This window comes from Natator depressus, chromosome 9 (genome assembly GCF_965152275.1).
Source record: "Natator depressus isolate rNatDep1 chromosome 9, rNatDep2.hap1, whole genome shotgun sequence".
Taxonomy (NCBI): Eukaryota; Metazoa; Chordata; order Testudines; family Cheloniidae; genus Natator; species Natator depressus.
The window spans coordinates 10,491,495-10,515,435 of record NC_134242.1 but is presented as its reverse complement, the minus strand read 5'-3'; the positions used below and the strand labels follow the sequence as shown (position 1 = coordinate 10,515,435).

At 41.0% G+C, this 23,941-nt stretch overlaps 1 protein-coding gene across 1 annotated transcript in view; it reads left to right on the top strand.

The window, feature by feature from the left end:
- SOX2 (SRY-box transcription factor 2) overlaps positions 1-23,941 on the top strand; it is a 400,076-nt gene that overhangs the window by 139,307 nt on the left and 236,828 nt on the right. The window lies entirely within an intron of this gene.

Genomic DNA, 23,941 nt, shown 5'->3' with positions numbered 1-23,941 from the left:
TTTTAACAACATAACTGTTTGTCTCCTAATAATCTTCACTTGGGGGAATGTTTTTAGAATGGCAACCCAGAACTGGATCCAAATTTTGCAACTCAGGCCAACCTTAATTAATTTTTTAGAATTTATTTATAATGACAGCTTGAATTATGAAAAATTAATGGCCCCATATTTCAGTTAACTCTGTTTGAAGGATTTCCTCTCTTTCACTCCAGTGGAGGACTCATGCTCCCATGGACCAATTTCCCCAACTAGATGACATTTGCCATGATGCACCAGGACCAGGGACTCTCATAGTGCAACATGTCAACTCAGCCAGGTTGCAGGGGATTTGTAGTCTGGCTAGAGAGGTTGGTCAATAGAATAGAATAGTGACATGAGGAATCCAAAGTACAGTTCCCATGAGGGGCCATAGTGACATTTCCAAATCAAGGTTTTAATTTATTTTTATTTTATTTAATTTTTTTTGCTGCAAAGATTTTTCCGTGGTATAATATTTTTTTTTCATCCAAATTTGCTATGGATTTTTTCCTGATCAGCTCTGCTCCTGGGTATATTCTCCCCTTAATAATAATTTGAGATATAGCTTATTTTATATGGGCACCTCAGAGCACATATTTATAAACTTAATTTAATCTCACAACACTCTTGCCATGTAGCCATTTTGCAGTCTGATAAACTGAGGTACAGAGTGGTTAAGGACTTTCCCAAGGGTTCACAGCGAGTCATTGGCAGAGCAGAGAATAGAATACAGACTCTAAATCTGATGCTCTAAACTCAGACTGGACTACACTCCTTCTTAGTATCAATGGGAGTTATGGGTGAGTAATGGAAGGTGTGGCTGGGTGCTGGGAGAAGAATTAGGAGTGAGGGTTTGGATCATGGGATTACTTCCCTCTTGCTCCAGGCAGCAGCCTGTTGCTTCCTTTCCTGTCTGCAGCCTGCTGAGCCACCCTCTGTGTTCTGTGGAGCAGCAGCCCCATCTTTATGAGTGGCTCTGTAGTTGGTGAAAGAGCGAGGAAGTGGACCCTGCCAAAGTTCACACACAGTCTCTGTACCAATCTCCTGGACTCCAGAAAAGCAGGAGATTCAGGCAGCCACTCAGGATCCTGGGAATGGACTTCTGAGATTGTGAAACTCCTGAGGAAACAGGGAAACTTTATCATTATGTAAGGCCTGGAAGTACATCAGAGATCCAGTCAAGGTACCGACAGATCTTTAACTCTCGAAAACTAGAAACCTACACAAACTCTGTACCCGAGTGAGGAAAATTCAGGACTTGAAAATTTCCTTGGTTATAAGAACACAGCAAATTCAAATTTTCCATACTCAAGCAAAGAAGGAATCCTTTTACCTGAAGACTGACTGATGCAAAGTAGCAAGCAGCCCACCCTCAGAACGTGGGGATGGGAAGGGGGGGAGAACAAAATGAAGTGAGAAGACAGATCAAGGCAGAATGGCAAACTGAGAGACGTGGTGACCAAAGGCAGCATCTGGCTAAAGTAGTGTGTGTGCTTGTAGGATGAGATTTTCAGAAGCACTCAGTGTTGGCCTAACTCTGCTCCAATTGAAGTCAGTGGGTGTTAGGCCAGTGCTGGGTGCTTATGAAAATCCTACCTATAATGTCTGGTCAGAGTATGTAGAGAGTGCCATGTGGCTCCTAGCGGAGGATTCCTCTGTTATGAAAAGACATTTGTGATAAGTTCCAATTGACTATTTCAAAAGCACAGAAATCTAACACAAGATAAAATTATGTCAAACATGCAGGTTTTTTTGCAGACCTAAACAAAGCAAGTTTGTGTGTGTTTGTAGCAGTCTAACTGCTGGCATGCATAGACTTAAATAATCATTGCTTTTTTTATTACACAATGTTAGAATTTTTGCTATGGAAAAAAACAATTTTTCTGAACGTGATGATGCTCTGAGAAGTCAGGCAGGCGAAAAATATTTATCTAGGGTGGTTTGTCAAAGGAACTAGAGTTTGTTTATTTTTAGTTACATATGCACTGAGCAAGAATAATGCAAAGGAACAGCATGCTTAGTCACTGCGTCACCCCAATAAAATAGGAGAGCCCGTGTCTTGTTTGTCTATTAGTTTTAAATGGATAACTCTCAATCACCCCAATGACAGGCTTAGATAGGTATATTTTAAACTTCAAATTGATTGATATTATGCCTGCTTATTTTGCAAATCAGAAGTTGTTTGCTGAACAGTATTAGGCCAAGCTCATGCTTTCCTGTATCTTATCATAATATTTGACTGTACAACAGGCTTTGCAAATTAGTTCTCTGTAGTTTTCTGTTAACATGAATTTACTGATTAGCAGATCCATTTAGTTTATTAAATATGGGCTCATATCCTACCAGTGTTCCATGGCTCTGATATGTACACAAGTTTTAGGGAACAAAACATTGCCTGTTTTTTATCTTCTTTCTGATTTGTGTGCTAGACATATAATTTTGCAGCATTGCATTGTATTATTATGTTTTAATAGCTGAGCCCAAATGTAACGAAACAATTAATATATTCAGCTTTAAAAAAAAATTATAGAAACTCTTGAAACCAAGAATTTTAATCTGGATTTTTTAAAAAATTTAACGTTTGTGAAAGTGGCATACTACTTGATGACTGGGATTGATTGGCATAGCCATCAAAGCAGTGGAAAGCCCACTGCTTCAGGTGAGGGAGGGGCCACAGAACCCAGACATCAGCTGAGAACTGGGGACAAAAAATGAACAAACAGGGTTGGAGGTTAAAATGAGGGCACCGAGAAGGGAAAACTAAGCAGAGAAAATTCGAGTTGCCAACCTTAGAGCCTGAAGTCCTCTGCTTAGCCACTGAACACATATTTTGGACCTGATCCTGTAATTTACAACATGCAGTGGACTATTGAACCCATGCAGAGCCCCACGGAAGTCTATCGAAATCAAGAGCTCCACGCTGGAATGATGATCCGCATGCACATTGTAAATTGGAGGACCGGGGCCTTTCACTGAGACTGTAGTGACTGCCTCTTCCTTTCTCCACTCATCAGTTATTGGAAGGGTTTGTATACAGGGCCTTCAGTATAGATCTTCATCTCCTGAGTTAAAGGAGCAACTCCACTAGTTTTTTAGAAGCATTAGGCTGTGCATACCAGCCACTAGAGGAGAATTATGTGAGCATCTCAGGTTGTGGACTGTTCTTTTTATTGTTCTTCATACAGCTTTGGACACACTGTTGATACTTCACATGTAACACTAATAGGAGAAGGAAGAGATAGTGGGAAAGCCCCAAGGAGAGATGTCTCTGTGGGGTGTGAGAAAAGGTAGGGGCCTTCAGAGAAGAATGTGTGCCTTTGTAAGAATATCACTGAAATGTGTGAGGAGAGTGGGGTGTTGTCTGGTTATGGGGAGCGGGTGGGGAAGAGGGTGGCTTAGGCTAGGATGGATGTTTTGAGTGTTGAGAGGAAAGGAGAAGGCGGCCCAGGGAAGAGAAATACTTCAGGGATACTCTGAATTTGGGCTTGGAGAAGGCCAGGTGGAGTTGCTCACTCTCAAAAGAACTTCCCACAGATTTGGGGAGAGAAGGCTCACCATTTCATTCCTTAACAACAGAAAGGGGGCCATGCCACTGAGAGGCACACTCCTCAAGGCAGTAAGGAGAAATAGGGTTAGAAGGTTGACATCGCATTCAAGAAGTTATCATAAGCTAGGTCCTCCTGTAGTATGGGGTAGATACTAGGGGGCTAGATGTGAATGGTGAATTTTCACAAATTTACTTATTTACTTATTACTTTACTGCAGCAGGAATGTGTTGCTGGGCTTCATTCTGATTCTGTCTGGTGTGAAGCATAGGAGTCCCTATGTCAGACTTCATTCTTTGAAATGGTGTGAACCGAAACAGTTGGGTTTTGTACAGTTCTATTAACATAATGGGCATCAAGCAAAAAAAATATTCTGAGAAATATGAGCTTTAGGAATTATAATAATCTCCTGAACTGGAACTGCAAGGCTTAGAAAGCTTAAGTCAAGGGCATCCAAATTTTGCCCAATTGAGGGCTGCATTGGCATCTTGTCCAGAACTCGGGGTTGCTGCTAATTGATTGCTACTATCCTCATCTTTAACATGGAGCGGCGGCCCATGGAGATCAGCCCAGAACAAGAAGGGGGAAAACATTTCTGGTGCATATAGCTATAGCAGATTGTCTGCTCGTAGTGACCGTGTCTGTCTGTCTGTCTGTCTGTCTCTCTCTTTGTTTTAAAAAGGCATTATGGGATTCTATGTTCACTGTCTCACTCAATTTCCATGTCGGTCTAAAAGGGCTTGGGATCTGAGATTCAAGCTGGATTCTTTCCATCTCAGTAGCAAAGGTTCTACATACAAAGTCAGGTACTCAGGTACAATCTGTGTCACCCATTGACTTCAGGGGTTGCACAGATGTAAAGTATTCTCTCTTAGAAATCAATTCTGTTGGTGCACAAGATGTGGTATTACAAATAACCAGTAATAAGTGGACAAAGAAACTGGCTTAGGTTACCAGAATTTTCTCTTGGCAGGTTTCTTTGTTCACTTTCTTCACTTATTACTGGATACCTGTAATTGTAATACATGTGAGGTCATCTTTTGACATAAATATTGGATTATACTGATATATATATTGAATTCCAGTGCACAATGACTTCTGCATTGAAACTTAGAACACAAAGAGACATTTGTTTAAACAGAAGCATCCTGTTCTTTCTCTTTTTCCATGAGATAATTTCCCTGCCATTTCCCATCCACCCCTATTGTGATCTACACAGGGAAGCAGAAATAAAACTGAACAGCTTCCTGAATGTGCCATATTCAAATAACAACAGCTAAAAATAATGCCTTCTGACTGTATGAAATACAGAGGAGAAAGATTCTAACCCCCCCCCATATAAATCGCCCTCACTGAAGATTATTTTGTAATTATAACCTGTAACTTGAGAACTCAAATATGAATACTGGGCTAGAGAATAATACTTTTTGGTTTCTTTCTACAACAATTTGAAATGCTTCAGGATTCTAGCCGCAATTTGTTATAAGCAATTAGAAAGCATTCTGGTGAAGTGGTATTAGATAAAAGGTAAAATTACCTTCATTTTACTTTTTATATCATGTCCTCATGAAGCTAATGTACATGGGCATGACATCTGTAAATTACTTGCACATATATAAAAATGCACTGAGAGAGAGAGAGTGTATGTGTGTAATCCTTTACTGGCTACTTTCAGAGACACAGTTGCAAATTTCACATAAAATGGAAGGCACACACATAGAGTAGTATGCTGGTGCTCAAATACCATAGTGATAGGAGCATTAGGTACATAGATGTAATCCTAGAGACAATGATATTTTAGTTCTTAACGTTTTTTTCTTTCGTGTTTAAACTCCCTCCCCCATACATTGCATATCAAATAGCCATTTAAGGTAAAAGGACAGTTTGAATGAGAGGGTGAGGAAACATTTCTTTCGTTTGAAATAGAAAAAAGTTGCTTTGTGTGCAGGTGGATTGCTGTAGGTTTCCCTCTTCTGAAGCCCATCTGGGAAGTTAGTTTAGCTCTATTGATGTTTAAGACTTCTTCTTTCATCACAACCACATGCCAAGACAATAAGTAATTGAACTGCATGTTTTGCCTTTTTAAAAAGGTGTAATCTCCTTCTGAAATAGAGAGATGTTTAGCAGGATTTTTCTAATTTATCTGTCATCACACCATGCAGGCTAGGTTCCAAGCCTTGACTGCGGTCTCTTTATCATCTCCTTTTGATGAACACCTGTTTCCAGCATACAAATGTGTATCTGCTGAGATGCAAAATTAAAATAATTTTAACAGTATAAGAATAATTAGAATCTTTTTTAAAGGTCCACCTGTTCAAAATATCATGTTTTGTTTGTTTCCACATTATATATAATATAGATACACATATGTTTAGTAATGAGTATTATAGGGGAATATTAAATGCATAATCATAATTTTTCCTGTAAGATTTCATTATTAAGTATTTTCATGTTGAGGTGTTAACCTCGTTTTTTATATGATGAGAACCTTGAAAGTACAAAGGGTGAGTAATTTTTATGACATGTGAAGTTTACTATTTTGTGTAATATCTCTTAAAAGTGGTTTAAAAATAATAAATACTAAGTTTTAAAGTAATGGATATATATTTCACATTTTCAGCTTTAGGATGCAGTAGTGCAAAAACTTACTTATGTGCATAACTTCACTCATATTACATTTAGAAATTTAAGGAATAATAAGTGGTTTTAGGATTGAACCCTTATATTTTATAATAATAAAATAAAAAGCTCTAAAAAGCATTGTTATCTTATAAAAATCACTGGCACACCAATAACAAATGGTACAGTACATTCCAAAATTGCATAGTAGTATATGATCGACCACATAAATAGAAGGTACATTTATTTGTCAAAATATAATCCTATGTATGTTTAATAACCAATGATAATCTGCAGAAATAACTCAAAATGTATTTAGTATTCACAACTTGATATATTGTAGATTTGATTAGCAAACTAAGATCTAGCAATTTGTTAACATTCTATATTTCTCAATCAAATGATAAAAAAATCTAAATGTATTTAAACTATTAGATACAAGAATAAATTCCTAGTTCGCTGGTTACATGATTAAAGTGCATGTATTATAGTCTTGTTTCTTCCAAGCTGTCGGGGATGTTTTGGGCTTGGTTATATCCACCAGACTAATTAAACTAATTAATCCACACCAACATGTGAGCAGTGAGTATGTATTTACAATTAGGATGTAACTTTTTAATCTTTTATTGGCTACTGTTAGAGACACACCAGTTGCAGATTTTACATTAAATAGAAAACTGAAGTTTATCCAAATTGTATAAATGTAAATTTCTAAATAAAAATAAATTCACTAATTTATCTGAACCTCCCCCTCTACGTGCCCAGAAAAAAAAACCCACACAATGAAACAAACTTTTTTTTAAAAAAGAGAGATAGAGAAAACCTGGTAAAGACATCACACACATTGTATTTAATTCAGTTATGATATTTAAGGAATTACATGGCAAGTTTTTTTCTTTCCTCTGGCAAACAGTCTATGTTATTGCAGTATTATGTTTACACTGCTGAAATAACAAAAAGCTACAAACTGCAGAAGATGGAGTTCAACAGCAGTATTAACTTGGCTATGTTGCACATATGTAATGTTTTCGTAAATGTGTAACTGAACATTGCGGCTGGTCAAAAATGGAAAATAAATGTGAAAATTTTCAAAATTATGAAATTGCTTCTAATCTCACATTTTTTATTTTTTTTCCAGAAATTTTCACTCAATATTTTTAGGGACAATTTTGAATGTTTGAAATTTTATAGTTTAAAATTTATTTTTTCTACCTTTCTCCTGCCCCCCCCCCCCATTTTTCCTTTTTGCGAGTGGGTGCAAAAAATAAATGTCCAGTGTTTTATTTATTTTCAATATTTTACTTTGCTACTCATCACTTTTCCAAACTTGAGGAAGTTTAAAAAAAATTATTGTGGCAAAAGAAAAATGAAAAAGGGAAAAACCCACTAGACAGTTATTCTAAAGCATTCAATGGAAGAAAGCCGAAAAAACAAAAAATTGAAATTTTGAAGTTTTCTGTTTGGATAAAAAAGGAACAGTTTGGAAAAAAATTAAAGATTTTTGTAAAAGCATAGTTTCATACAAGGCCGTTTTTCCTGAAAAACTTTGACAATGAAAAATTTTGACCAGCTCTGCTTAACATGTTACCATTCATGGCATAGAATACATGCCATAAAACATGAAAGATGTGCTATTCAGCCAGAGGGAAACTTTATTTTGCATTTCCTGACCCTCACCATTTACTGCCCTCTTATGCAAAAGTGCACAGAGGGGAGTAAAAGAATGGAAACACTGTGGTTTCATTGGTATTATATGGTCCTCAAGTTATCTCACTTCTGGCTCTGAGATCATGGAACTAACGAGGTTGTGGAGTGGACAGGTCTGGAAAACAGTGGTACTTTCACATGAAGTGTGCCCAGCTGTGCTAAGATGTCTTCCTTGCCATACTGACTTATGACTTCTTCTCCACCAACTTTGGTAGCATGCTAAGAATTCACTGTCTCCAGCTGCTCTTTACTGAGAGGAGTTAGTGATTCTTCATTCTGGGGGGAGTATGCTGCATAATGTTTAGCAGTATTTTTATGGTACTAAGCCCCAAACTGCATGCAGTATTCTTGTTGTGGGATTTAGCAATGGTTGTAGACCATAATTATACACTAGTTGTCCAGTTTTTGACCAGAACACCCGGTCGAAAAGGGACCCTGGCGGCTCCGGTCAGCACTGCTGATCGTGCCATTAAAAGTCCGGTCAATAGCGTAGCAGGGCTAAGGCAGGCTCCCTGCGGCTCCCGGAAGCAGTGGCATGTCCTCCCTCCAGCTTCTATGTGTCCCCGCCCCAAGCACCGGCTCTGCAACTCCCATTGGCTGGGAACAGCAGCCAAAGGGAACTGCACGGGTGGCGCCTGCGGACAGGGCAGTGCACAGAGCCGCCTGGCCGCACCTTGACATAGGAGCCAGAGGGGGGACATGCTGCTGCTTCTGGGAGCTGCTTGAAGTAAGTACTACCTGGAGCCTGCCCTCCTGACCCTCTCCCGTGCCCCAACCCCCTGCCCCAGCCCTGATCCCCCTCCCACCCTCTGAACCCCTTGATCCCAACCCAGAGCAACTTCCTGCACCACAAACCCCTCATCCCCAGCCCCACCCCAGAGCCCACACTCCCAGCTGGAGCCCTCACCCCCTTCCCCCGCATCCAACCCCTTGCCCCAACCCGGAGCCCCCTCCCATACTCCGAACCCTTCATTTCTGGCCCCACCCCAGAACCCGCACCCCTGAGCCCAGAACCTGTACTCCCTCCTGCACCCCTGCCTCAGCCCAAAGCCCCCTCCCATACTCTGAACCCCTCAGCTCCACCCCCAGCTTGGAGCTCCCTCCCGCACCCTGAACTTCTCATCCCTGGCCCCACCCCAAAGCCCGCACCTCCAGCCAGAGCCCTCGACCACTCTCGCATCCCAACCTACTGCCTCAGCCTGGAGCTCCCTCCCACACCCTGAACTCCTCATTTCTGGCCCCACCCTGGAGCTCGCATCCCCAGCCAGAGCCCTCACCCCAACCCCCTGAGCCAGTCCGGTGAAAATGAGCGAGTGAGTGAGGTTGGGGAGAGCAAGCAACAGAGGAAGGGGGGATGGCATGAGCAGGGGTCGGGGCTTCAGAGAAGGGGTGAGGCAGGGGTGATGCCTCAGATGGGGGTGGGGAAGGGGGCGGGGCAAGGGTGTTGAGTTTTGTGCGAGTAGAAAATTGGCAACCCTAGTGAGACGTGAGTAGTATAGCATGGCCACCTATATTTTTGGCTTTTGTTCCTTCTCCAGTCCTCTCATCACATGAGTTGTCAAATCATTAGACGTGCCTACAACGTAAAAGCTGATTTAGCTGCAGAATTAAATGAATGTCCTCTACAAGATGCTTTATACCTCATGCTAAATTTTAAGGGCCAGCTGCAGAGAGAAACTCTGCTAGGCCCTAACTACTCTGAATGCAGATCTCATGCCCTGCAGTGTTCCTGACAGGAAAAACCATAGAGCATGTGAACACTTTTAATTCAGAGGTGCAATGACCAGCTAAGTGCCTGCTATAGCTACTAAAACCTGAAATTTCATAATCAATTAATTATTATTTTACTTGTATTGTATTAGTGCCTAAAAGCCCAAGTCATAGACTAGGCCCCATTGTTCTAGGCATTGTACAAACACAGAACAGAAAGATGGCCCCTGCCCCAGAGAGCTAACTGTTGAGGCAGAATCACTGGCAGGAAGGGCTTGAGGGTCTCCGAAGTCTTTGATTCAATTGGTTGAGAAGAATGATGAATGAGGCATGGAGAGGTGTTAGTCGTGTGAGAAGATTGGTACAGGCTGGAGTTAGGAAAACATTAAGGAAGTGGGGGGCAAAGGAAACCTTGAACTATTATTTCTCAGATGAACTTTTATACTGACTCTGAGTTTTGTGAGATTCACTGGCCACTAATTCTAAGCAGTTAAACTGGGAACAACATCCTCTGTTAATTATTCTCCACTGGAGTGGGGTCTCCAGTGTTTCAGATTTAGATGGAGACTCGTTTTGTTAATGAGACACCCAAAGGAAGAAGGAAGGAACAAGCCCTCATAAATGTTGTGTCTCATTCCTATGCTTTCCGTTTAGTTTGACTATTTGATAGAGAACAGCACTTAGTCCATAGTGGTGTTCTTTTACATCCTTTTGAGGTCCTGTGCAGGTGCTGATATGTTCTTCAGTTTTTGGTGTTCTGTTGCCATGGATACTTTCACTCTTCAGCAGTTCTTATATTCTACCCTTTATAAGAAATTTGATCCTTTTTTGCTTTCAGTTGTTCACTGCTTACCATGACTCTTGTACAGTTTGATAGCCCTTGCATCTGATTCCCGTGAGCTGATCATTTGGAGAGAATTAATCACAGCTTAGAGCTATAGCATTCTTCAGCCTACAAGAGTGTGCATGTGGGAGTTGGAAAAGGATACATTGCTGAGGTTTATGCAGCTTTGGGATTGGCATCAATCGTCCACAGCTTAATCCTAAAGTAGAGTACTTTGAATCAGAATCTCCATATTGTGGAAGTACTGGATATGCCTACACTGGAGACTACTGAATGTCTGTGTGTATAAAAGAGAAAGGTGGTGGTGTACCTCTTTTTCTTTCAGAGCCTTGCTACTGACAGCCCTTTCGCTGCATTCTGGACCTTTGGCTCTCATGCACTTTCCTCTTTCTCCCTTGAGACTGAGAGAGGAGGTCAGGATTGACTTTTTCTGTCTGTGTTTGTGCAGCCTTGTTTCACGGATCATGAATTAGCTAATCTGGGTCTGGCAGGCCGAAAGGAACAAAGAATATGTATTTGGCACAGGACTTAAGCAACCTACCTGATTTAAACTGAAATAGATACACCCATAGGCTCTTTGACTGCATGTTTATAAGCAGGCCAAAAAGAAAGGATGGCAGTAGAAGTGAAGATGGCTGCTGCCAATGATTACTGATTTGTGACAATGAGGCTGGGTGAAAACTTTCCATCAATATTTGTTCAACAGAAAACTGGGTTTTTTTTAAACAGGTTGCAGAAAGTATCAGCTTTCCTCTATATCTTTTGATTATTTATTTATTATTTTGGTAAGAAAAGCAAAATTTTCCAGTTTTCAGTTTATTGATAGGAAGTTGACATTTTTTGCACGTGGAAGAAAACATTTTTCAGCTGTCATGACAATATTTCCTGCATAGAATCAAATACTGCATTAGAAAATGTGAATGGAGAAACTACTGCAGAACTGGAGAAGGGACAGGCAGCGACTTTCTTACTGGCTGGTATGGAAAAGCTGGGAACGTGCATGTGACATGAGCCAAATTCTGAAGTCCTTACTCTGTTTATACTCAGGACTGATTCAATAACTTGTAGACGCCCTTGAGTACCCTCTCAGTTGGGCTTCCTGTGTAATTATTTGCTCTCTTCCCCCCCCCCATACCCCTTTCCCTGCTTATTATAATTGTGTCTTGAAAGGGGTGAGGGGAAGACTGAGAGGAAACGGTGCAGTGACAGATTGGGAGAATAGCAGGTGTTGTGAGAGGAAACTGAAAGAACCCCCCCACAGTGGGTACTGCAGTAGCTGCCAAATATGGGGTGAGGCCAAGAAAGAGCCTCCAGCAGGGGGCACTAATAGTCATGAGGCCTGAGGAAGGCTCAGGAGGAGGCCTGAGGGAGGCTCAGGAGAAGCCCCTTTTTGTGGGGAGATGGGTAGGGAACAGAGACCCTGAGGAAGCTGCCAGTCAGAAAGTCCTGGTGGGAGGCAGGAACACCAAAGGAGGAGGAATTTGGGAAGAAAGACACTGAGACCCCTCCACCCCCTGCTTAAATATACCCAAACCCTCTCCTGTGTCATTGAGAGGGAACATCCACAGTGCTTGGGATGCCAAACTCTCAGCCAAGCCCAAAGGCCTTCAACTCTGTGGCAAGAAGACAGCAGGCTAGGCTCAACCAGTTCAGAACACTCCTAATCCGGGGTGGAGGAGAGACAGGTGAACATACACAGAAGTCTTTCATCCTCTCCCTGCCTTCCTATGGTAGTGGGGCTGGCAGGTCTCTTCCCAACCTGAGTCCCCCAGTAAGTGCAGGTCATGAATCCTATCCAAAACAACCCAGTCTTACTCAGGCAATGACAGTATGAGATTTGCCTGTCTTCGGGCTGAGTAGTAACTGAGTAAGGACTTCAGGATTTGGTCCTACTTAGCGAACAAAAATACGATAAAGCGGGAAACTGATTTCGTGCGGGGGTGTTGTTTTTATGAGGTGCACTGCAACATTTATTAAATCTTAACGGGAGCAAACAATGAATAGACAAGTTTCCTGCATAGGATCAGAATAATTACTCTGATCCTATGCAGGAAACTTGTCTGTTATGTAAACAGTTGGACAAGTAAAACTCAGTAAGATTACTGAGTGAATCAAAGTAACTATGGTTTCCTTTCTAGGGTTAAATACTGATATGCAGCATTATTACCAGAACAGGGTACATGTTTTGTACTAATTAGAAGTATGAAAACGTACCTAGATTTCTGATACACATGATCAGAAAATACCTACACATCACATTGTATGGTATAGTCATCAAAAATTTCCTTTTCAGCGATCATAAGTAAAGGATAGAACTTGAGATGTAAAACTAGCAAGAACCAAAACTGTACATCCAGACACTGCTGAGTTTTGTATTAGGGGGTTAGTACGTGAACTTCAGTTCAAATCTAAATTTCTCAAATGTCCCCTATCTTTGTTTGCTTATATTGTGGAAGTGCCCAAAAAGTCATAGGGGCTTTCTGAACACAGAGTAAGACAAAGTCCCTGCCCCAAAGGGGATCTGGGCCTGCCCCTTTGTTATATGTGTGTGGACGCAATGGATTCCTGATCTTTGATGTGGACCTATAGGTGCTCCCATAACACAAATAATAAATAACACTAATAATATATTTTGCAGATTTGGCTCATTGTTTAGTGTCAAGTAAAACTTTATGGTAGAGAGAATCAAAGGCTCAGTAGGACATAGCAGGGCTTGGTCATGCTGTTGTGGGAAACAATTCCAAAAAGAAAAAAAATCCCCCAAAGCTAGAGAAATAATCTAACCCTTTTGTGATACGGGATTTATTTGTTTCAGAAGATATCAACTTCCATTATTCCAACTCTGGGCTTTGACAAGGGCAGACATACACAGGGTGCTTTCTCCAGCACCTTAAACCTTGACTGAGGGAGGCAAGGGAAATGCTTAGAGCAGTGTCATGGGAGGGCAAGTTTTAAATAAAAATTGCAACCCGACACAATACGACTCTTCAGGAGTATATATCCTGTATAATACAATTCCTGTCCCTGAAATCTTCAAGGTGACCTCCCACTTGTGTTGGAAAAAAATCTTTGGGAGGGACCACCCGGCTTGGAACTAAAGCTGTAAATGTTGCCTTGTAGGTCCAGTAGAGATCAGGAATGCCCCTGTTTAGACTGCTTTGTATTTTTTGTTTTAATTGTTCTCGCAGCCCTGGATGAAAAAAATGAACAATAATAGAGCTGTGTGAGATTTGAAATATATGAATCCATAATAATTTCCCTTGGCGTTCAGGAAAGCTAAAGAGTAAATATCAAAGCGCTCAGAATTAGTGAACTTTAAATCTTCTGCCTCATCTGACCCTTTTTAATTCTGGTCTTACATCATAGGTGCCACAAAGCAGCATTTAAAGTGATCTGAGAGCTGCTATGGTGTGTTTGGGTCATGAGCTACTGAGAACTACTTTTAGGCCAGCGATTATTCATTCCCTCTGTCTCTCTCTCCGAGTTTCCTTTCATTTTTATCCATAGTTTCTGTCTTTTGTACAATATCTCCATGCTCAAGATATAGAACTTTAAGCTGTCTTCTCATTCACTCTCATTATTTCAACTTTAAATAAAAATCAAACAAAGAAATAGAAACAAAACCAAAATAAATAAGCTACTTCTGTCGTGAAAGTAACTCATTGAATCTAGTTTCACTGTTTCAGGTAATGATGATATAAAACCCAAACATTTTAATTCCTTTTAATGAAAATCTTTATTTTATGGGTCAGGATTTTTTTAGAACAGGCATTGTTAAAAACAAATGTGATTTATTTAAGACTAAATGTTTTCTGCAATCACATTAATGACAAGCCTTCCTCTTAGGGCATTTTTAGAGCAGGTGAAGTGAAAACAAATATACTCCTTGAAGGCTAAACATCCCCCCCTCCAAAGAAACAACTCAACTTCTCCTCAGTTTAAATAATATTTATCTGCTGTAGCTTCTGCATTTCGAGAAAGTCTACCTCTCTTTCCTTCAGTGCAGTCAGCATCTCTTTAATTTTTCCAATAATATTGCAGTACTTCAGCACTCATTTTAAAGATAGATGGGTTTTTTTTCTTATAAAGAAGAACATTCGGGGCGGGGGGGGGAACGCTGGATGTGATTTCAAAAAATGTCAAAATATGTCAAATGCAGATACCACTCAAGGGTTTCATTAACTGAAGCTTTGGTGATAAGTGTCATCTTGTCAAAGACCCACCCATCTCTCCCAATACATTACCAAATGTACTAATTTCCTTGCTGAGCTTGATGTTTATTGTATAGCTGAAATTGAAAATGGTCGGTAATGGAGTGAGCTTCAATCCAAGACCAATTCTGAATCTAAATTACTTGCTTCTTTCAATAGCATCAACAGAGGAGAGCTTTGTGCACCTTGTACCTAATCAACACTTACTGTGACCCTAAATTCAGCAGTCTTCGGAGATTAATAATAAAATCCTCAGTTCAAACAATTATTTGCCCTGAACAAGTTGCCCATTTTTTATGCTGAAAATGAAAGAATGTGACATTCTTTTTTTAAAAAGCTCTGCATCTTGTGGGTCTTCACTTATTTTTGATCTTTGACCCATAAATGCAGTTTTATGGCTATAAAGCCCCTATAAGACTGAACTACATTTTCTGAAGGAAAACATCTTTTGGTAGGGGATGCAATTTTAATATACATATTATATCATTTTGTTTTACAATGAGAAGTAAAACAGATGGGCACAGATCAAATAGATGTAGAAGTGTGGAGTCTTCAGAGATGATAAAAAATATTGTTATCCTAGAGCAAAAGATTCTGCATTAGAAGTATGATTAATTAACAATAAACGTGACAAAAATAGTTTTCTAGGCCATTCCATTATAGTTTCTTTTTTGAGACAATAAAAAACAGTCACATTAAAGATAAGCCTGAGCCCCAAAGTTTGCACCAGGATGCAAACTTTGCTAACATTTGGGGGTATTTGGACCTGTGCTTTTGGTTTGGTTCATCATGCAAAGAGGGATCAATTGAAAAGTTAGGATCTGAATTGGAATTTTCCCAGACATAAGAGGTGAAATCTTGGCCCCACTGAAGTCAATGGCAGCTCCCACTCACCCAAGGGGGGTTTCATTTTGGTCCCAGTTAGATCCCAGCAGCTGAGCAATGTACAGTTTCAATGCAAGACCATGTCATAGGGAGAACCTCAGGACCTCGTGGAGTTGATAGAATTTAGACTGCAGTAGACTCTGGTGGTCAATTCAGGGAGTAGCCCAAAGAGAAGTCAAGTACCAGTCATCTGAATATGTGTGAGATTAGGATGATGAATGGGCGCTGGTGGAAGAAGAAACAATATTAAGATATGTCTGTTAAGGGCTGGGAAGAGGAAGGTGGAGAGAGATCGTATCGGCCCATGGCTAAATCTGAATCCTCCCTCCACAGTCAGATGTTGCTTAGGGCCTGGACTCTGCCGTCTCTGTCTATCCTGGGCTGCTCTTTGCATGTCCTCTTTGTTGTTAAGGTCTGTATCTAAGCAGTGATCATAGGAGGAATTCTTTCACTTGGCCCGTTTTGCATGTTCCTCCAATTGTCGAATGGCATGCCTGACATGGAATATTATGGGGAAATCCATTAAAGTCAATGAGGGTTTTGTCATCGATTTCAGTGGGGCCAAGATTTCATCCTGTGTGCCTCCTTCCCTCTAAATAAATTCAAAACTCTGTTTTCTGTGCTGTCTCACTGAGGTTAAAAACAAAACAAAAAACCTATAGTGTATATTTAACTATATTATTGCTAAGAAATGGTAAACAATATACCATTGTTCCAAATTGCAGTTGGAAAATGAGGAAATATTTCCATTAAAATCTAACAGTGTATTCACGCAACAAGTGTCTTTAATTTAAACTCTGTTGACTTATGATACTATAGGAAGCAGTGGCGTCTGCATTCCTCTGGCTCTCATGATGAGGTGCTGTTTGTCATCAATAGGTTGCAAAACGTATTTGGAGAAAATGGTTTTGAATCCAAATGTGCTTTTTAAAATCAACTTCTGGTGGTGAACATTTTTCTGGTAAATTTAAATCTTTCTTCCAAATCCAATTCTACCATGATGACCATAGGAAATTGGCAACTGCTTACGGCTAATGGACCATTATGGGAAAGCTGATATTTATTTATATTTTTGAAAAATCTTTTAAATGACTCGCGATGAACAAGTTCTGCGCGTAGCCCTTGATTCAACAAAGTTCTTATGCATGTGCTGAAGTCCTGCTGATTTCAAAGAGATTTAAGAATTTATTTGTGTGTGTTGCTGATATGGGGCCCTGGTTAGCCTGTGTAACTACATGATCTTATTTAGTGTTTCCCTCATCCTCTCTCACTTTCTGTGTCTTGTCTTAAATTAGATTGTAAACTCTATAGGACAGGGATTGCATCATCCATCTCTTTGAGCAGTGCATAGCACAACATAAGTGCTGAACTTGGGATGGGGGTGGGGGGGTTGCTGTGGCACCTCCTGGCTTGAAGTGGTTTCCATCATATACAGGGCTTACAGTTTGGTTAAGTGGCTCTCAGAATCTCCACTATACAAATTGTTCCAGCACCCCTATAGTACAATGAGGGAGGCCCTGAACCTTCTCGTGTTCTCACAGTACAGATATATAATCATGATGCCAGCAGTAGAGGATTCCAGAAAACAATTTCTGTTTTTAGTACTGGCTTATCAATCAGAAGAACTTAGCTGTGTAATATTAAACATGGAGCTGGGTGAATAATTCACGAGTAATTCAAGTGATGAGCTTTGTGTTCTTGGACTATTCATGAAAGTGTCTACAAATTAGAACCCTGACTCAGGAAAGCATTCCAGTTCAGGGCAGCACATGCTTAAGTCCCATGGAAGTCAAGCATGTGCTCAAAATTAAGCACGTTGTTGAGTGCTGTCCGGAGCGGGGTGGACAGAAGCACGTGCTTGACTTCAGTGGGACTTAAGCATGTGCTTAAGGACTTTCCTGAATTGGTGCATACATTGTAATTTAATCATATATATTGTCTTAAAAATATGCCTCAGAAAATGTTGACTTACTTGGTTTACTCTGTGGCTTGCTGTCTGGAAACAGAAATTGCCTAGTTGTTTAAAGCTGAGCTGCAAACTGGTCACATGGGTATTGTTTCTGTTCCCTGGTTGGATGAGTGTATTTCTTCTTAAGAGTATGCACCTAGCTCTAATTAAACATTACATTTCTACTACTCATTGTTAAACAGAATGGAAATGGGTTCAGTCACCATTTGTTCACTGGCAACCATATGAGGGTCACACAGGATGTCAGATTTCCAGCAATGTGAGTGCTGCCGTTTCTGGGATCAGAAGTCTCAGATTCCTTGGTCTTCACAGACATAGGCTATGGATCTAGAGCAGGGTTGGGGGAGCACCTGGACCATGGCCTGACCACTTTTTGGCTGGCCCAAACCTGAGTGGTGCTGTGACCCTGCGTGCCAGGTTGCAACACCACTCACTCGGATTTGAAGGAGATGAGGCTAGAGGCTCGTGGACCTGGACCATCAGGCTGAGAGGGGATGGGGAAGAGGGAGGGTAAGGCAGGAGAGGGGGAAAGAATCTATGCCCCCCACTTTAAATGGCGCTGAGAGGATCACTATGATGCACAGCATGGCTACAGTGAACTTGCCAGTTGTACTGGGGATAATTCCTGCTCTAAAAGCACAGCCCCCCAAGCCTCTTGCACGGAAGAAGAATCTCCATTAACTGCCTTGCATGGTGACAGGTTTCAGAGGGGTAGCCGTCTTCGTCTGTATCAGCAAAAAAACGAAGAGTCCTTGTGGGACCTTAGAAACTAACAAATTTATTTGGGCATAAGCTTTCGTGGGCTGTAACCCACTTCATCAGATGCATGGAGTGAAAAATTCAGTAGGCTGGTATAAATATACAGCACATGAAAAGATGGGAGTTGCCTTACCAAGTGGGGGGTCAGTGCTAATGAGGCCAATTTAATTAGGGTGGATGTGGCCCATTTCCAACAGTTGACAAGAAGGGGTGAATATCAACAGAGGGGAAATTACTTTTTGTAGTGACCCAGCCACTCCCCGTCTTTATTCAGGCCTAATTTGATGGTGTCAAGTTTGCAAATTAATTCCAGTTCTTCAGTTTCTTGTTGAAGTCTGTTTTTGAAGTTTTTTTGTTAAAGAATGGCCACTTTTAAGTCTCTTATTGAGTGTCCAGGGAGTTTGAAATGCTGCCCTACTGGTTTTTGAATGTTACAATTCTTGATGTCTGATTTGTGTCCATTTATTCTTCTGCATAGAGACTGTCCGGTTTGGCCAATGTACATGGCACAGGGGCATTGCTGGCACATGATGGCATATATCACATTGGTAGATGTGCAGGTGAATGAGCCCCTGATGGTGTGGCTGATGTAGCTAGGTCCTATGATGGTGTCCCTTGAATAGATATGTGGACAGAGTTGGCAATGCGATTTGTTGCAGGGATTGGTTCCTGGGTTAGTGTTTTGTTGTGTGGTGTGTAGTTGTTGGTGAGTATTTGCTTCAGGTTGGGAGGCTGTCTGTAAGCAAGGACTGGCCTGTCTCCCAAGATCTGTGAGAGTGAGGGATCGTCCTTCAGGATAAGTTATAGATCCTTGATGATGTACTGGAGAGGTTTTAGTTGGGGGCTGTAGGTGATGGCTAGTGGCATTCTGTTACTTTCTTTGTTGGGCCTGTTCTGTAGTAGGTGACTTCTGGGTACTCTTCTGGCTCTGTCAATCTGTTTCTTCACTTCCCCAGGTGGGTACTGTAGTTTGAAGAACACTTGGTAGAGACCCTGTAGGCTTAAGAAAGAAAGAAACAGAACACCACTAGCCATGTGCCAGCAACCCTAACCCTAACCCATTGCCAGCAATGCCCCTCTGCCATGTACATTGACCAAACCGGACAGTCTCTATGCAAAAGAATAAATGGACACAAATCAGACATCAAGATTTGTAACATTCAAAAACCAGTAGGAGAACACTTCAATCTCCCTGGACACTCAATAAGAGACTTAAAAGTGGCCACTCTTCAACAAAAAAAACTTCAAAAACAGACTTCAGTGAGAAACTGCAGAACTGGAATTAATTTGCAAACTTGACACCATCAAATTAGGCCTGAATAAAGACGGGGAGTGGCCGGGTCACTATAAAAAATAATTTCCCCTCTGTTGATACTCACACCTTTTTGTCAACTGTTGGAAATGGGCCACATCCACCCTAATTTAATTGGCCTCGTTAACACTGACCCCCTCCCCACTTGTTAAGGCAACTTCCATCTTTTCATGTGCTGTATATTTATACCTGCCTACTGTATTTTTCACTCCATGCATCTGATGAAGTGGGTTATAGCCCACGAAAGCTTATGCCCAAATAAATTTGTTAATCTCTAAGGTGCCACAAGGACTCCTCGTTGTTTTTCCATTAATTGCAGTGTGGGACCTGACAAGTAGTGTTAATTCCATCCAGCAGAGGGCAGTGAAGTTGAATATTAGCCAGATCATTAATATTTATATATTTATAAATTGAAAATAAAATAAAATAAAAAATTGAGGTTAACGTTTCTTCATGAAACTGTCCCCCTCAGAGGCATCTGTTGCTGAGTGAGTTCGTGGGCTTGAAGGGGGAGAGCATTCCGCTCATCTCTGTGGAGGTCCTGAGGATGGGTCTCTCAACCCATACCTCATTTGTGACCCCCATACTCCTGCCATGATACGCATCCTCCAGTTAGGAGGGCAAAATGCAGAGCTAACTCCTGTGGCTCATGCTATTTAATTAACTGGCCAACAGTGATTGCTCATTCAGCACGTTCCTAATTCCTTCTGGAGACCAATTGATTTACCTCATGATTTGCCTGACTTCAGCTTGGTCGCATGTGTAGATAGCATCTAGCATGGTCTGAGTTTAACCTTGCTGGACATGTTATTGAGTCTTGTGTTCCATATTAAATGGACTGTTTCATTCAAATCAAGACACAAATAATAAATAGCATCAGGAGCTATTAGACATGTCCAGCAACTCTCTGCTGGATGTACCTAGCACATTAGGTATCTGTGAAATAGCAAATGGAAATGACATCTAATGGCAGTTGCGGGATATGCTCCTCTTCTTTCACGTTAATGGATAATGCTGTAATTGTGCTGTGTTACAGCAGTAAGTATACGCAGACCTTTCATTGTGTACTGAATTGTCTCGTTTGTGACCATTTTATCATAGGCTTATAAGTAGTTTTATCCAATAACTCAGCAAAAATCACAAGCTTGTTTCACTTGTTATTTGTAGTTGCCATTTGACTAGTGATATTTAGTCACTCTTGATCAAAGATAACGCTGACCCATCATCTATCTAGAAGAGCAGTGATTGATCTTTATTGCTTGTCAGTTTCCTTCTCTTTTGACATTCTCTTCTAAAATTTTTGGACCTGATTTTTAAATTTTTTTATTTACGCTAGTGCAAATCAGGAAGTAAATCCATCCAAGTCAATGAAGTCACACTGGGTTTATAACAATATAAGTGAGGGAATAGTCAGGATCACTGGATCTTGTGTCATCTTGTTAAGCAAGATGAAACACACAGGGCCTATTTCTCCACTGCCAGTCATTTACACCTGTAGGAAGTAGGTGCCAAATACTACCAAATCAGAATCCCCACTTAATTACACTAGTGGTAGTGTGTTACTCCCACTTTATACAGGTGTAAATGATTAGGCAGTGTACAGGGCACTGGTGGATCTGGCATAATTTACTGCAAGATGAAAACCTCTTCAGTCCTGGGGCAGTCTTAGAGGCTAACTGATGGGGTGACCCTTGAGTATTCCTTAACAAACAAACAAAAACAAAAAGAGAGAGAGAGAGAGCATCTTGTCTTTTTGCACGCAGCTTTGAACATATATAGCAGTATATATGCTTATTATTCATTTTTCTCATCTGTGAATTGGGGATTTACTTGCTTACCTCACCAGGATGGTGTCACACTTAATTCATTAATGCATATAAAGCAGCATCAGATGTTTGAGGGAGGAAGGTGCTGTTCAAGCGTGAAACATGTTAATTATTTTATTATTAATAAAATATGTAAACCCCTTCCTTTGTACTGGATTATATAGTGTCTCTTGAACTTCACCTCAGTACATTATCATACCTTTACAAAAATAGTATGTAATAAAAAACACCCACACAAAAGTACAAATGAGTCACATTGTCAACAGTGAATGGCTAACTTAATTTTCAAAGGTGCTGTGCACCTACAGCTCCTGTTGACTTCAGTTGGCATTGTGTGTGCTCAGCACCTTTGAAAAGCAAATAATTTCTGCTCAGGGCCTTGCAAGTCTGTGTGACAAATTTGACAGATGTGGTGACGAGTTACTTGGGGGATCACTAGATGGCGCTGAAGTGCACCCATGTGTTTTAGTATGTCTTTGCTTGGTGGTAGATGTTTCTATAGTAAAGTAGACTGTTCAGATGTGTGGAGCTATTGCTGTGTCCTAATTACAGCATATAACAATGTGGACACTCATTCTTTTCATGTGGCAAAATCTGTTTATTTAATATTCAGGGGATTCTTGCCCCTTTGAAGGTTCTCTACCCACCATTCCTTGTTCAGGAGATGACAGGTCACTTAAGGCTGTTCTACCTTCCCTATCATGCGCTGAGATAAGTCTTTTCCTGACTTCAAACAGTAGTGGATTAGCCACTCGGCAAATGGGGTCCATTCCCAGGGGCCCAGCAATTGGGAGGCCCCTGGAAAAATGGGCACACCGCAACCAGCTCCGCCCACCCAGCGCTCCTGTTGGGGAGCGGGGCAAGCCCCTGTGCCCTGACCCCGCTCCCTGGCAGGAGAGCTGAGAGGGAGGGTGGGGGGACTGCAGGCGGACAGGGTGGGGAGGAGCCCCCCACTTGCTCTGGTCCAGGGCCCCATAACCCCGTAATCCACCTCTGCTCTCAATTCTTCTTGATTTATTGGTGCTTCGGCCTTTCCCTGCTCTCCTATTGCTCTTTTGAATGATAAGTAGCTCAGAAAAATCTATGCCTTCCTAAAACTGCTTCAAAACTCTTGTCACATGCAAGACTAAACCTACACACTGTCTTACATCACTGAGGTGACAGGACACTATGTATTCCAATAAGCCTACAGCACTATACATTAATCAGACCTCAGTACTTATTTCATAAAGAATAGTTATTAATACCTTTTTCCATGCATCAAATGTCATGAGATTATTATTTGCTTAATTGGTAACTGCTCAATGTATCTGCTGAACATGAGAAGTATTTTGTTGTTGTTTAAACAGTAGTAGGGTATTTGGATATTGAGTGCTGCGTATTTCTCTATGCTAAGACAGATTGCATGTAAATGGTAATTACATTTGGGCCTCTTTAGGGTTATTCTCAAGGAATCAGAAAAATAAAAACATAATAGTATGTACAGTGCAGTGGCCAGCACTGAAGAGTCCAACGTTTACCAAGAGTTGCCAAAGAGTAGTATATGAGATGTTGTGTTATTTTCCGTACATTTATAATGGTAAATAACTTCAGGGCCTCAGATGTTAGTAACTATTATCACTACTGGTAAATGTTGACTTTTGACGGTTACCAACATGTGAGTTATTGCATGATACATGAGTTAAAATAATTAGCAGTTAAAGGGTTTCCTGGGCTCCTTCCATTCAAAACATATCGGCTTGTCTACATATACAGCACTGCAGCAGCGCAGCTGTGCCGCTGCAGCGGGTCTGGTGGCGATGCTCTATGCCGACACGAGAGAGCTCTCCTGTCGGCATAATAAAACCACCTCTGTGACAGGCAGTACTTATGTTGGCGAGAGACGCGCTCCTGCCGACATAGCGTTGTCCACACTGGCGCTTATGTTGGTATAACTTATGTTGTTCAGAGGGATGGTTTATTCACACCCCTGAGCGACATAAGTTATGCCGACATAACCTGTCCTGTAGACATAGCCTTAGTTTGGCTCCAGATCCTGCTAGTTCATCCTTATAGGGTGAATATTTTTCTTTGTAATGTAAGAGTATAATATCCACCCAGATTAAGTAGGGTTTTTTTTTTGATGGAATTTAGGTGCTTTTGAAAATTTTACTCAGTCTCTCTCTTCTTCAGTTCCCTATCTGTAAATTGGGGATAATATTTTGCCACCTCACAGTGGTGTTGTGAGAATAAATACATTAAAAATTGGGAGGTGCCCAGATACTATGGTAAGGGGGGAAGTCATAAAAGTACCAAAGACAAGACTGCATATGCGCACGCACGCACACACACACACACACACACAGAGTAAAAATACTTCAGATACGGTAGGTTTGCTGTTCTATTCTCTTGCTACTTCTGAAGCACTAGTACCATAGAAATGATGACACGTTCCGCAGCAACTTCAAATTAGGAGGTCACTTTCCAAATCAGGACAAATATCTGATCTTTTGTTTTGTATTACATCATTTATATTGCAGCATGTTTAACCCAACTA